The sequence below is a fragment of the Ips typographus genome, linkage group LG12 (genome assembly GCF_016097725.1).
Source record: "Ips typographus isolate SLU linkage group LG12, UJ_Ityp_2.0, whole genome shotgun sequence".
Lineage (NCBI taxonomy): Eukaryota > Metazoa > Arthropoda > Insecta > Coleoptera > Curculionidae > Ips > Ips typographus.
In genome coordinates, this window is record NC_138433.1 from 8,027,431 (window position 1) to 8,044,265 (window position 16,835).

Consider the following 16,835-nt stretch of genomic DNA (forward strand, 5'->3'; position numbering starts at 1 on the left):
TTTAACGCCTGCCAAAACCCCTTTATACCAACTTTCAGTAATTTATATCAAACGACCGTGAAGATATGATAAAAAATCAAAAATAAAATTTCAACTTTCACACCCTGTATCTTTCTTAATATTAATTTTCGGTATAGAACAATTTCGCTAAATCGTATTATTTTGATGTCAGGAATATGCTGTAGCTCTATGTCCCATTACTTATGGTCCACCCTGTATATAAACTGATAATATTTTTTGTGACTAAATGTGAATTTAGACACTGCTGGTTAACTTCGAGGGCCACGACTCCGAAAACCACTTGGTGATTTGAGTTGATTCCTCTGGACTGCCAGTACCGGATGTTATAACACTGCTGGTCAACTTCGGAGGCTACAATCTCACTATTGCCTAGGTATTTCCGAACCGTTTCCTTCGGGCCGCCGGTACTGGATGTTATAACACTGCCGGTTAACTTCGAAGGCCACGGCTCCGAAATCCTGTAACCAAGCCTGAATTCACCCAGGTCTTTCCGAACTGATTTCTTCGGACTGTCAGCTCCGGCCGTTTTAACCCCCAACTAGTCAACTCCGATGGCCGACCTTTTGAAAGCTGATACCGATTCTTTGACCCCGTCTGTACCCCCAGAGCACAGTTTTCGTACCGTCCGAAACTGTCATTCATACCGTAACCGTCTGTTTACCCTGGCTGGGAAAAAACCGTTTCGAAACCGTCTTAGTTCTCCGAACCGTTCCCCGTTCTGAACACTAGGTTGTGATGTCCGTTTGTTTTCCGTTTCAAAGTTACCGTATTAATTTAGTTGGGATCTCCAGGTCCGACTGTACCGTTTATTGATTTGAACACGAGGCTGTGTTGTTCTCAGTTTGTTCTGTTGTGCTAGAGTTCTTAAGTAAGTTAGGATATGAATGATTGTTAACTGTTATTTTTCCTGGTTAACACGACTTGTTTAGTTTTGCTGACAACCCTGTGTTTCCTTATTTTTGTCCCACTCCCTTTATCCATTTACAGATAAACGTGAACTTTGTGTTCGACTGTGTAAAAGCTCCCCAGGTATACGAAGCGAGTTCCTTAGTTACGCTTCTCCAAATAAAACTAAGGTGGCGCCCGAGTTTCGAAGCACCTACCCTAGGTGTGGCAAAAACCGTACAAGGACCGGTACGTAAAGGCGTTATATCCTACAGTAGATCCAAGAGTGTTCATTTATAAAGAGCTAGTGATTATCTCATGCAATTAATCCACGACCTTGGGCTAACACAATTAAAAATGTTGAAATCTCATTAACGTGAGGTCTCATCATAACAAAGTACGCAAGTGATTCTCCTTAGTAAGGGAAAAAGGAAAAAATGATACATGTATCTACAATTAATTCTTCTCCTATGCTGCAAGCGTATGACGATCACTTTCAAAGGCATACCTCTAATCTCCAGTTCATATCTAACTTCCTCACTACTCAAACGATTCACGTCCGTCTTGAACTTCGTCAATAAGACAAGCTAAATTCACTAAAAATGGAATGTTCAATAGACATAATTCACACTACTGGTGTGACATATATCCACACGTAATTCGAGAGAGGAATTTTCAAGAAATCTGGAGTTCTAATGTTTACTATGCTGAGAGGAATGACCAAATTGTTATGATACGTTTTTATGAAGAAAATTTAAACGGTATATCGACGATGTTAAACGACAAATTGTGAAGTTCTGAAACCTAATTTAATGCTATGTTTTTATTGTAGGTGATCGATACCTAGCTATAATTCAAGATTTAGAAAGGGAATACTTGGATAATTTACCTTTAGCCGACAGAAGACGGGTAATTTATCAGCATGATGGCGCACCTCCTCACAATGGTCATATTGTCAATAATTTTCTACAAGCTACGTTTGACGACCGGTGGATTGTTAACAACCGACCGTTTCAATGGCCACCCCGCTCGCCAGACATGTCAGTTTTAGATTATTTTGTATGGGGGGCAATTAAAGATGAAGTTTACAATCTTCCTTTAACAACAAAGGAAAATTGTATGAAAAGAGTGAGAAACGCGTTTCGTGGTTTAAGCCCAAACGCAATAAGAGCAGCAACCCATGAGCAGCTGATCCTAAGTGTCACGAAGCTGAAGGTCGAAATTTCGAACATTTGTTAAATTAATTGTTAGTAAAGGGTGGTTAAATTTTAAGGGCCGATATTGAATGTGAACCACACCTAAACGTCAAGTTTTTTTTCTGCATTTAATTTGACATTTCTCTATTTCAGACTAACTCTAGTCTACTAAAGTTATTATTAGGCCTATTATGAAAATGGGCGTTCAAATCAAAATGCATATCGTGCACTTCGTGATTTTTTCGGCCTTTATTCGTCCAAATGTGCGTACAATCGGAAAAATCGTGCAAAAATTGAAGCAAACCAGATCTGTAGGAGATGTGAAAACACCAGTGCATGCTCATACAGCTCGTACGGCAGAAACTATTGCTGCTGTTCGTGATAGTGTGGCTGAAGAGCCGTCCACCTCAACTCGTCGTCGTGCCCAACAATTGCACCTCTCACGCTCGTCGTTGCTGAACATTATGCATAAAGACTTGCACTTACACGCTTACAAGGTGTAACTGACTCAAGAACTAAAGCCTCTTGACCATTCCAAACGTCGTCAATGGTCAGAATGGTGGCAACAGTGCATGATCAATTTTCGAAGAAAGTTATCTTCAGTGATGAGGCACATTTTCACCTCAGTGGATTCGTGAATAAGCAGAACTGCCGCATTTGGGCGAATGATAATCCAAGAGTTATTGTCGAAAAACCAATGCACCCACAAAGATGATTTGACATCGTTGGACTTCTTTCTATGGGGTTATTTGAAAGAAAAGGTGTACGTCGATAAGCCAGCAACAATTGAAGAGCTAAAGGATGTGATAATTCGGCACATTAACGGCATAGAACCTCAATTATGCCTCAGCGTCATCGAAAATTTGGACCATCGGATGGAGGTGTGCCGCCGAAGTCGCGGCGGCCATTTGGCCGATATTTTGTTCCATACATAATTGAACCATACCAATATATCATAATAAAAAGAAATTACAATAATTTCCTAAATAATTTGTGTTTTATTCAAAATCAACATCGGCCCTTAAAATTTAACCACCCTTTATAAGTACAAAAATATGTTGAGCGTTGCAACTGTCACTTTTTTGGAAAAATATCAAATATTTTGAAAACGGCTAGAGATAGGAAACGGCATAGGGCATTGTACCCAAAAGTTGGTCAGAGCTTTGTGAGGACTCCAAATATGTAATAATATATAGGGTGTTCTATTTAAAATAGGAAAGTTCTGATCGACTTCCGGTATAAACGGAAGTGCAACCGTCTTGAAAATATTTTAGTTAGATTGGGCATCAGTAGCCTGCCAAATTTTCAAAACTCTACTATTTATACGTTCCCACTGCCACCCTACTAGAGCACTTTAACTAAGATTTTGTTTGTAAATAAATTGTAAATAATTAGAACTAAGTTAACATGTATACTAAAACCATAAAAAATCCCACTGTAAACATAGGCAGAAAGACCAAGTGGTCGATAGCCTTTTTTCTATTGAAAATAAAGATTGTTTATATATATATATATATACTTTTTCCAATCTAAATCAATCGATGTCTTTCGTCGTGGGACACCCTGTATATACAGGGTGGCGCAATAGTGTGACAAAGTCCCATATTGTTGTTGGTTTTGATTTTTCTAAAAAAACCTTTATGTAAAAGTTGATCAGAATCATTTGGTCTACAACATAAAAATACTTTTCACTATACAGGGTGTTTGTTGTTGTGTTGCGCCATACAAGGTGTTTTGAACAGGGCGTCCAAATTAGGAAATTTGAAAATCGGTTAATTCGATTTTTTTAAATGGAACACCCTGTATTTAATGGTTGCATATTATTCTCCTGTCAATTCTCTTTAATTTTCATTAAGATGTCTCTATACCTATCTTCACTTGTTTGAGCGCTTTTTTAATTTTACTAAATTATTGCCCAAAAAACGCGTAATAATAAATTTAAATATTACTTTCGAAGTTGGCCATGATCACGTTACATGATTTATCACGTTACAAAATGTGGCATAAAGACGAGCTAACATACTTAGGTATTTATTCATTATGACAAATTATTTGCAAATAATTAATTTAAATTATTGATCTTTGAAAAATATGGTAAATTAAATTGTATTTAAAAATTTTTAATATGACACTATGCATTTAGTTATCCTAAAGTGTTGAGAATTTAATTTTGGTCAATTTAAAAAGTAAAGGGTCATTACTCATTTCCTTTAGATTTGGCTTGTGTGCAATATTGTCACGTTAAGGGGTAGTTGAGGGTGAAGAACACACAGGTTTCCACAGGTAACCCACTTTTATTAGATTATAGTGCCTTAGTGACTAAACAGTAATCTTACCCCCAGATTACCAAGATGGCGGGGAGCATGATGTGGTCCGATCTAGGCAGGAGAAACACGGGGGGCGACGCTTTAACGGGGATGAATGAACCCTAGACTTAGGTCCGAGGGCATTCACCGAGCCGGTAAAGACGTGAAGAACCTAACAAAGGGAGGTAAGTAGGTGCGGCAACTTATGCTGCTCGCCCACACTATTTCCTTTGCTAGGGCTGATCTAGGGTGTGGCACTTGGTCACCTACTGCTCCACGTTGCGTTGCACAATAGGCGTACCCAGACTAACCCAGAGATCAGTGATCTGTACGTGCTTTTGGTACAGTATTTATACTCACATCATGACCCCAATTCGCCAATCTTGCTGACACAAACATTGTACTGGGGGAGACCGGGGCAACTTAAAGTAACGGCACCTAGTGTAATCTCTATGTTACAATATTGCAAAATAAAATATGCTAGGTCTATTGAAAATTTTTAATTTATTAAAATACTGTGTTGAATATCTACTTAATGAAATGTTCAAAGTGTCTGCCATTTTCACGAATGCAAAGTTCAAGACGTTTCTCAAAAGAACGATTTAAATTACGACACATTTCAACAGTTATACTGCGAAAACAATTTTGTATTCGTAACTTCATATCTTCTCTTGTTGTCGGTGATATTCTGTATACTTGATCTTTAACAAATCCCCATACAGAAAAGTCCATTTTTGTCAAATCTGGCGACCTAGGTGGCCAAGCGATAGGACCTCCTCTTCCAATCCAACGATCGCGGTATGTATTATTTAAGAAATTGATGATCGGCCTCGTATGATGTACTGGTGCTCCATCATGGAGAAACCACATTTCCTGTGGAATCTCAATTGCTCTTTCAGCAAACAGTCCAGGCAGGTAATTCTGCAAAAAATCCAGATACACTTCTCCGGTTACTCTTTGCTCAAAAAAGTAAGGACCGATTACATTATCGCCGATAACTCCACCCCAAACATTTAAAGACCATCGGTTTTGAGTACTATATCTAACAAAATGTGGATTTTCTGTGGCATAATAGTGAAAGTTATGCCTATTAACACTGCCATTTCGGTGAAAAGTAGCTTCATCTTCAAACAATATTAAATGAACAAAATTTCTTAATACTCGAATTTTGTTTTGAGCCCACACACAAAACTCCAGCCTACTCTGGTAGTCGTCAACATGTAACTCTTGATGTAGTTGTATGTGATAAGGATGCATTTTATTATCTTTCAAAATGCGCTGTACGCTTCTTCGATCAACATCAACCTGCTGAGATAGCTGCCTTTGACCAATATGCGGGTTTTCAATCACTGTTAAGAGAACATTTATTTCATTTTCATCGGTTTTTGATCGTTTCTGTCTCTTAATTTTAGTGTATGACACACTTCCAGTCCTCTCAAAACGTTCCATAAGTTTTTCAAATGCTCTTTTTCTGGTTGCCTTCTATCGGGATATCGCTCCTGATACAATCTTTTAACCGATTTTCAATTTTCCTAACTTTCCTAACGCTCTGTACAAAACACCTTGTATGGCGCAATGTTTTCTACGCCTATTTGAGCTTTTACTTACAGTTTTGACTTCCTTTAGGCCAATTTTTATTACTTTATTACGAGTCATTAGACAATTATTGTCGATAACAAAGATTAATGTTTTGCCCCTAATTTGTTGTTTTGTTAAACAAGTTGGCAACGCCGCCATTTTATGCAAAGATGAAAACTGATTCGGATGTAGAATTTTACAAAGAATCCAAATATGCAAAAATATACAGGGTGTGTTATTAAAAAAAAAAAAAACATTTTTGATCCTCACTTACGCAACTTCAATTCTGATCAACTTTTACATAATGATTTTTTTAGAAAAATCAAAACCAACAACAATATGTGTCCAAGAGCTCTGTATAAGCGGTTGTCGAGCAACCGTATCAGCAACAATGGCTTGTTTATCCGTTGCTCGACAACCGCTTATACAGTACAGGCTAAAAGTTTAAATTTTCTCATTTTTGTTCGTGTTTTACGACGAAAGGGCTCAAGTTAGAGATCTGAAAAAAATACAGAAAACTAGTCCGTGATAGGTACAGGGTAATTAGTTGAATTTTGACCACCCCCTTAACTACTTTAATTTTGATTTTAGCAAAAAACGTTAAATACAAAACTAGTAGATATTTAGGTCTATCTTACTTTAAAATAAACATTTATTATACAGGATGTCCCAAATTTGAGTAACAAACCAAACTTATGTTTTTTTTTAAATACAATGACCAATATTTGAATTCTACATCAAATTCTAGGCCTAATTGATGTAAAATGTTTGAATAGATATTGAACTGTTTCCGCAGCAGCGTCCTTGATTGAATGAATTTTGACCAACCCCTTAACTTCTTTATTTTTGATTTTAGTCAAAAAACTAGTTGTAACAACTTAGTTGTAGATATTTAAGTCTACTTTACTCTTAGATAAACAGGTGTCCTATACAAGGTGTATATAAAAGGTGTCCCAAATTTGAATAATCAAATTAACCCTTAACCACATAGTCGAGGCAATATTGATAATATTCAATAAGTATAACAGATGCTGCTGCGGAAAAAGTTGAATATCGATACAGACATTTTACATCAATTAGGCCTAGAATTTGACGTAGAATTCAAATATCGGATAAAAAGTTGGTCATTGTATTTAAAAAACATATGTTTGGTTGTTAGGAAGCGTCAAATGCACACAGTGACTTGCAGTTTCGCCCAAAAATTTTACAGTAGGCCCTTAAAATGGACGGCCACAAAATCGAGAAATTGATAATGCTAGTTAGTGAGTATAGTGAATTATACGATATGAAAGACAAAAATTACAGTAACCAAATAAGAAGAGAAAATATTTGGGATGAGATAAAACTAAATGAAAGTGGTAAGTATTTATTTATAAGGAAATAAAAAACTTCTGTAAAAATACTGTATAATGTAACAATTTAAGTATGTAATATACCGGCGTTAACAGCATTTTCTTGCCAAGAAACCGCACCTCCGAGTGACATGAAATACTGTGTAAAATCTTGTCTTACTTCCATTGCATCACTAGAAGATTTTCCACCAATGTGGGGTAAACTAGAAAATATTGGCAACTGATTTTCTGATTTCTTTTCATCCAGTATATTTAAGTAGATATTGTCATTTCTAAGAAAATTGTGTAAGCACAAAGCAGATAATACAATTTTATCAGCATTGTTCGGATGAAGTTGCAGCTTATTTAAAAAAACTCTGAATTTGTGACAAAGTATGCCAAAAGCATTTTCGGAAACTCGGCGCGCTCTTGAGAGGCGATAATTGAAAATTTTCTTATCTTCTGAGAGTCCGTGTCCTGGATATGGACGCATTAAATATGGTTTACACGGAAATGCTTCATCTCCTACTATTACGTATGGCAAAGCTTTGCCATTTTCAACAACAGGGCGATCTTTAGGCATACCAAAGATTTTATTTTTTAATTTTTTTCCGATGTTTGAATCATTAAATATTCCCCCGTCACTGTTTTTACCGTATCCTCCAACATCCACAGCAATAAATCTATAATCAGCGTCCACCAGAGCTAATAACACAATCGAAAAAGTCTTCTTGTAATTAAAAAATAGGGATCCACTTCCAGCAGGCGTTTGTATAGTAATGTGCTTCCCGTCTATGGCGGCGACCCAGTTTGGAAAATTCCAGACACTTTCAAAATTGTAAGCAGATCGCAGAAGCAATTCGGTAGTTGGTTGCGGCATCACTATATTTGAAAGAATTTCCCAAATAACATTACTTGTATCGATTACAATTTTCTGTACAGTGGAATGGCCTAACCGAAAATTGAAGGAAAGGGTCTGAAAGTCAGCGCCTGTTGCAAGGAATCTGAAAAAGTAAAGAAACATTAATCCCATTATTCTCATCTCGTAGGTAATAATATGGGGATGCATAGTATCGGTAAAAAAACGAGTTAAAACAAAATTTTAAAAAGTGTTGAAATAAAATTGCTTTTATCAGGCGATATTTGTAAAAACAAATGGAAAACTCTTAGAGACGGGTTTCAGAGGGCAGCAAAAATTTATACAACTAAAAGTGGACAGTCCGCTAAAACGGACAAGAAATGGAAATATTGGGAAACAATGGCATTTTTACTACCCCATATTAAGGGAAGAGCGTGAGTAATTAAATTTACGTTATTGGCAGCTCTCATATCAGTAATGACTATTATTTTGTTTGTAGAACCCATTCAAACGTTAAGAAACAAAATACAGGAATACCCTCCGAAGAAGAGTCGGAAAATGAAACAAATGAAGTACGAAATCGATGCCAGATGAGTCAGAGGACAAGCAGCTAGTAGTAATACTGAACCGTACACTTCTCAGCCAAGTACACCACAATCAAATGCTTCAAGTGTGAAATCTTCGGGAAAAACTAACGTTAAAAAAAGAGCAGCTCCTTCTAACATGCCCGACTCAGTGTCACAGATATTTAAAGAATACGTCATGGATAAGATACTTGCTCGCTTACACAGAACCACGACATCGGATGACAAAAATAGTTCTCTGATAGAATTTTTTGCCAACATGGGCAAAACTACTGCCACCTTTCCACCTTTTTGGCAAGCAACTTTCAAATCAAAGTATTTCAAATTGTAAATTCTATTGAACTGCAATTATTAGCAGAAACATCAGTACCTATTAGAAATCCGTTACAAAGCGAAACGTTTGTACAAAACCATTCATCAACTTCCATACGTTCTCAGTCAACTTCTTACAGTCAGCAGTTACCACATAATTCATTAGTTCCTTCGCCAAGATATTATTCAACATACGAATCTCAGTTACCACCCCAACCACATTTTAATGAAAACGTTCAACGCATTCAGACAGTTCCATCCGAAAACAGGGAGCCATCGTTAACTTCAGGATATTATGCAACATTATGGTCTCAGTTATCAACCCAACTACATTCGAATGAAAATGTTCAATACACTCAAATTGTTCCAACTGAGAACAGAGAGCCGTCGCCGTCGTGCTTCGAAGAAAATTCAATTGAAAATTAGTTTACTTAAATATCTCGACAAGAATCTATGTTTGGAATTTATATTATAATAATATTGTACTTTATTTAGCGTTTTCTATATACAAAAACCATTCACAAAATATACAGGGTGTCTAAAAAGTCTGGAATATTGCAAATATCTCGAAAACTGCTGATTTTATTTTTCTCAAAATTTGCGTTTTGTTAAAGTAAATAACAGCGCATGACGTGAGGGTGAAATGAGGTTCGCAAGTATACAGGGTCAGTCACAAAGTATACCAACTTTCTTAATTCAAACCTAACACACTGTATATTACTTCAGATTTTAAGAGTACTTATAAAGGCCAATTCAACGATATACGATTTTTTTTTTTTTTTGATTTTTTTTTTTTTTTTTTTTGATTTTTTTTTTTTGATTTTTTTTTTGTACCTGCCTATAACAATGATAGGTGTAACAATGACAGCTAACGTCAATATAATGTTAAATTAATTGTCAAATTTTCCTATTACTTAAAATGGTGTTTTTGAGTGAGAAGGATACTTAAGATGTCAGTCTTTTCCTTCTCACTCAAAAACACCATTTTAAGTAATAGGAAAATTTGACAATTAATTTAACATTATATTGACGTTAGCTGTCATTGTTACACCTATCATTGTTATAGGCAGGTACAAAAAAAAAAATCAAAAAAAAAAAATCAAAAAAAAAAAAAAAAAAAATCAAAAAAAAATAAAAATCGTATATCGTTGAATTGGCCTTTATAAGTACTCTTAAAATCTGAAGTAATATACAGTGTGTTAGGTTTGAATTAAGAAAGTTGGTATACTTTGTGACTGACCCTGTATACTTGCGAACCTCATTTCACCCTCACGTCATGCGCTGTTATTTACTATAACAAGACGCAAATTTTGAGAAAAATAAAATCAGCAGTTTTCGAGATATTTGCAATATTCCAGACTTTTTAGACACCCTGTATATAAAAAATTTTTCAAAATAAATTATAAATATGTATACACATTCGATTAAAACCTACTGACTATATGTGCTCTGACAAGTTGTTTAAAAGCATCTAGGGTTTCACATTTCTTAATATTCAGGGGCAACAAATTAAAATCATACAATCCTCTATTTAAAACAGTGTTAAGCATTTGATCGGTGTTGCATTTATCAGGCAATATAAAATCGAGACATTGACGAGTATTATAACTATGTACATTTTTAAAAATGTTCGTTCTATCACAGATATATGGTGCAATCATTTTGTTTTTTATCTTAAAAATTAAAACATAAACGCTAAATAAAATCTTTTGTTTGACGGATAAAATCTTTAAAACGTTAAACATTGTGGCAACAGGAGTATAACGGTTACATTTTAAAATGGATCTCATCGCCCTATTTTGTACAATTTGTATTTGATTTACTTTGTATGACGGTAAACCATACAACAATGTGGAGCAAAACTCTAGGTGGGGAGCAGCAATGCTGTTATACAATATGAACCTGGTTTCCATGGACAGTTGTTTTCCAATTCTTGCAATAAAACTAACTTTTTTTGCAAACTTCCTAGTTATGTAATCAGCATGCTTTAAGAAATTTAAGTTTGAGTCCAAAATAACTCCTAAGTATTTAATCTGATCTTCGTAAATAACTTGATTGTTGTCGATAATTATATTTAGGTCTTGGATATTAATTTCGTGTAGGCGATGTTTTCTACCAAATAAACAAAATTTTGATTTTACGACATTTATGCACAATTTATTCAAACAAAGCCATTCAAAGATGTTTTTTAAATCAGTATTTACTAATTGTTGCATGGTTAATATATCGTTTCCTGCCAAATAAATCATTGTGTCGTCAGCAAACAGTTCGATGCTGCACCCCTTCACACTTTCAACAATATTGTCACGTTAAGGGTTAGTTGAGGGGGAAGAATACACAGGATTCCACAGGTAACCCACTTTTATTAAGTTATAGAGCAGAGGGAACACGGGGGGCGACGCTTTAACGGTGATGAATGAACCCTAGACTTAGGTCCGAGGGCATTCACCGAGCCGGTAAAGTCGTTAAGTACCTAACAAAGGGAGGTAAGTTGGAACGGCAACTTAAGCTGCGCGCCCACACTATTTCCTTTGCTAGGGCTGATCTAGGGTGTGGCACTTGGTCACCTACTGCTCCACGTTAAGTTGCACAATAGGCATACCCAGACTAACCCAGAGATCAGTCAGTGACTTCCCTCTGGGGAAGACCCCAGAGTTCGGTGATCTGTACGTGCTTTTGGTGCAGTATTTATACCCACATCATGACCCCAATTCGCCAATCTTGCTGACACAAACATTGTACTGGGGGAGACCGGGGCAACTTAGGGTAACGGCGCCTAGTGTAATCTTTATGTTACAATATCATTAATGTACAATAAAAACAACATGGGGCCCAAAACAGTACCCTGCGGTACCCCATGCTGCACAGACAATGACTCAGACACTATATATTTCGTTATAGTATAATTTGAATTTATTTGTAAGGTGAATTTGTATTAATTTTCCCGTTTTTTTTGCTTAAATAAATATAATGATGACTTAAGAATTTTATTATATTCTACTTACCTAAGGAAAACTGTTAGTCTCTCATGTGGGCTAATACTCTGTCGGAATTTAGTATTCTGCTTGCTTAAAGGAATAAGGACAAGTTCCAACAGCTGATTAAATTTTATTGGAGTCACTCTGAAATACTTGTAGAATTTGATTTCATCGTCCTGAAGCCGCCTAAATAGTGTATGGAATTCACCTTCTCCCAACCTTGCTCGGAATATATCGTGAACCAAATATTTGCGCTTTCTTTTCCTTTTTTTTTCTTCATATTCCTGGCAAATAGCAGCTAGGAAAAATAAATCATCAGAGGACGATGAGGACGACATCTTCTATACGCCAGGCTGCCAAAACACATACTGATCCGTTTGCTGCCTGCTCGGTGACGCTCAAATGGGAATAGACTTGCTGAAATTTGACGCTCGTGCCGCAACGCGACGCGCGCGCCGCGCTGCTCTAATGAGGATCGGCCTTAAAGCAAGGCGCAAATTGAGGCACGTATAGCACGTGTGGCACTACACAGCGCAGCGCGTGTTTTTGTAACCTACAGGATCAATGAGACAGCGCACGTTGATGACATGACGTGGGGTGGCGTGATCAGCGCTGTCTGTCGATCGTGCGGCACAGTGGTCGAGACACAGTTTCTCGTGCCAGGCCGTCACGTGTGTGTGGAAAGCCACAAGTTGTTTTCCCTTTTTTGGATAAAAAAATGGCAGAAGAGAAGTTGATAGAGGCGGTAAGGGAACACAAGGATACAACAAAATATATTTTTCTTGAAAATGTTTTTATTCGTACCTGCACAAAAAAATGTACAAATGAAAAGCACTATATTTTCAATATTTTCCAAGCGTAACGGATTGATTTTGCCACGGAACTGCTCCCCAATTGTTAAAATATGCTGTAAAATTCTCCCTGACTCTAAACGCAGGTGATGAAGTTCTAACCCTGTTTCCTTGAACATGTAACAACTGAGTTTGTGGCAGCTGTTCGATATCATTTACATCTTCTACCGAAACTTAGGGTCGTAAGTAGTTGTGCAAAACACAAGCGGCTTTCACAACATTTCTTACAGTGTCCACTTTACTTTCAAATGGTCTCCGGAATACGCAAAACCGGGAAGACAGTATACCGAAGGCACATTCCACTGTTTGCCGAGCTCGAGAAAGTCGGGCGTTAAAAACTTGGTGTTCATAATTTCCAGTTACTTGCCTCCTTGGATATGGTCTCATTAGATTTTCCGATAAAGGAAAAGCCTCATCTCCTACAAAAACGTACGGCAGCGACTCAGCAATCGTAGGTATTTGTTCAGGATTGGGAAGTTGTAAAGTCTCATCATTTTCTTGCCCAAGCCACTACTTGCAAATACATTTCCATCGCTAAATCTTCCCATAGCTCCAATATCAACGGTGATAAATTTGTAATCCGCGTCAACTGTTGCCATTAGAATAATAGATAATGTATGTTTATAGTTAAAGTATGACGATCCGCTTTTGCCAGGTTTTTTAATAACAATATGTTTTCCGTCGACTGCAGCAACGCAGTGTGGAAATTTCCATCTTTGCTCAAACCGTGAAGCTATAGATTTCCATGTTTCTGTTGTTTGTTCGGGTAAATATATCGATTGCATATTATTCCATATAGCGACAGCTACTTCTTGGACAATATTAGACACTGTGCGATCTCCCAACAGGTAGGCAATACTTTTGTAGCTGTCTCCAGAAGCCAAATATCTGAAACAAAACGAAATTGATTAATAAATATTATATTGTGAAATAGCGATTCCTCAAACAACAATTCTTATAAATAAAATAAAAGTTTAAAAAAAATTATTTAAAATTAATTTTTCTCTTATTCATTTCTTTAGTTGGATGATATTTGTTTCAGGGGAAGAGGCGAAAACTATGTGGCTTAAATTGAGAAACTCCTATCGAGATGCACGACGGCGACAAATGAAATGTATTAAAAGTGGTGCTGCTCCTGAAAACATTAGGCATTGGTGATTTCAGAAGCAAATGACGTTTCTTGAACGTTTTATGTCCTCTGGACACCGTGAAGGAAACGTAAACGATAGCGATGACGATTCACAACTTCCATCTGCGCTACCCATAAGCAATGAAATTTTGGACTCCGAAAATGTAGATGGGGATAATTCACACGAAAGTGTAACGCATGAACAATTCAACAATGCTGATGTTGATAGAGACAACATTGAAGAATCCACTAGAAAAACGTCAGGTACATTAGTTCAAACTCCAGTGGCCAGCAGCAAACAGTCAAAAAAAAAAGAAATCAGGACGATATGCAAAGTCTACTGAAGCGAGCTCTACAGCAGCGAGATGAGAGAACCGAATTCGGGAGGAAGAAAGAAGAAAATTGGAATCAAGGGATAATCTTACAGACGACCCTCTATATAATTTTTTCATTTCTATGTACCAACTAACAAGAAAAATGCCCCCCAATTATCAGCATAGGGTGAGGACCCAACTTTTCCAGGCTGTGTCAAAAGCAGAAGGGGAAATTATGAACATCCCAAGCCGACCACCTTCGACATTAACTTCTTCTCATTACTCAGTTGTAAGCTCTCCTTATCCGTCGCCCCATGATTGGTCAGATTCCCAAAGACACTGATCCACTGTTCTCAACAACAAGAAGATGGAAACCTGCAAGATTAGCCTGGCATTTCGGGTTTGGCAGACTATGTAAGCCGATTTGGATGACATTGTAACCTAGTTAGTTGAAGTTGTAACAGTTCATTGACATGCATAGCTAAGTATTATTATTAATCGTATTGCATCAATCGGTTCGCTATTATAAGTATTTTATGTATACACAGCAACCTATATTATATTGTATGAGTAGGCATAATAGAGTACGATAAATATAAGCGATTTATTCAGCAAATATATATTGAATACAGGGAACTTGCCGGAGTATCATTTACTACCTTTACATGGCGATCCTGCTAATTTTTCGTGGCCTTCTAATTAAATAGTAAAAAGTAAAAGTTAAAAGAAAAGTGTAGTGCCATTGGTTGTGTTTCGTAATGTATCCGATGCCGACAAATCTGCTTAGGAGCTGAGCGTGGTATAAATGTGAGCTAAGATGGGGCAAACCAAGTCAAAAAATACCAAGCAAGAAGTAACGGAAAATGGCGTAGTTAACGCCAATTTTATAGTACAAGAAGCTGAGTACAACATCACTAAAGACGTCAAAGTGGTTCTGTATCTTATTTTCGCTATGTTGGCAATGCTCTTATTGTGGAGAATTATTCGGGCTGTCAAGAAAAATATGAAGAAGCAGATCCGCCGCGACATGGCAGCAGTCTCTTTAGCATCTATAAGAGAAACGTAATGTTGAGTAAGTAAACGTAAGAGCTGTTCCGGTAAGCGTGTGCGCGACGTGCGCGTATGTACAGTGATAGTGATGTGCTGTTTATTGTGCACAAACTCAACAAACTCAAGTGTCTTCAGTGTTAAGTTCTTGTGTGTAACTGTGCAAAAGAAAAGTAAGCAATAATTAGTCGTAGTAAATAGTTTATTAAACTGGGTTTTATAATGGAACTTTTAAGTTGATTTCAATTCAGGCGTTTAAAAATTTTATTATAGGTATTATTGTCTATATGACTATTCTGTAGTTACTATCTTTAAACTGCAGTATTTGGATCAATTTTATTATTTTTGATAAATGACTAGTAAAGGATTAACAGAAGTTAAGAAAATTTACGAAACTGCAAAAAGCTTTTCAAGTAATATCAATAAAGAATCTACCGAGAGACGCGGAAATTTAGACAGAGTAAATAAATTACTTGTACAGATAGGTTTAATCGAAAAAGAGTTAAGCAACTTTAAAACTCAAGTTTTAAAAGAGAGTCAGAGCCCAGAGGAATTATTGGCAGCAGCAGCGCCCTATATAAAAGAAACTGAAAAACTAAATTTTAATTCCAGACAAACACTGCTAGAACGTTTAGAAAGTATCGTTGAAATATCAAAAATGTCGACAAACACCGTAGAGTTTTTTAGTTTGGCTAGTAAATTAGTTCCAAGTCAATTCGATGGTAACTCTGAAAATTTACAGTCATTTTTAGATGCATTAACTTTACTTAAAAACAATTGCGAAAATCAACTTGCTAACGCTGTAGCTTTCGTGAAAACTCGTTTGACCGGAAAAGCGCGAAGTCTTATTACGAATGAAAATACAATTGACGACATAATTTTTAAACTTCAAAATTCGATTAAAGGCGAAACTTCACAATTATTGACTGCAAAAATTTTACATCTGAAACAAAACGATAAAGAAGCCGCAAAATATGCTTCTGAAGTGGACGCATTAGCGCAAAAATTACAAACAGCCTATATTACAGAGGGCGTACCAGCGGAAGTTGCCCAACGGTACACGGTTGAAAATACTGTGCGAGCATTTAGCCAAAATGTCAGTAGTGAAAGAGTTCGATTAATAATGGAGGATGGCACGTTTTCTTCGGTACAGGAAACTATTACTAAGTTTGTGAATGTTAGTTCGTTGGCACCGTCTTCGGCAAATATTTTTCAGTTTAGGCAAAACAATTTTCATAATGCGCGACGTCACTTTAGGGGCACAGGTCTACGTAATAATAGTTATAACCAGCATTTTGATAGGAGTTTCAATAGATATTCTAACAGTTACAATAGAAATTCTAATAATTTTGGAAACAATAGAGAACAATTTAGAGGCAGTAATAGAAGCAGAGGCGCATTTAATAGAGGTTTTAATCGTGGTAACACATCTGCTAGGTACTAT

At 36.6% G+C, this 16,835-nt stretch overlaps 1 pseudogene; it reads left to right on the forward strand.

Moving 5' to 3' along the window:
• The first annotated feature begins 13,916 nt into the window (after nt 1-13,916).
• On the forward strand, nt 13,917-14,687 carry LOC145736699 (uncharacterized; annotated as a pseudogene).
• The last annotated feature ends 2,148 nt before the right edge of the window (nt 14,688-16,835 follow it).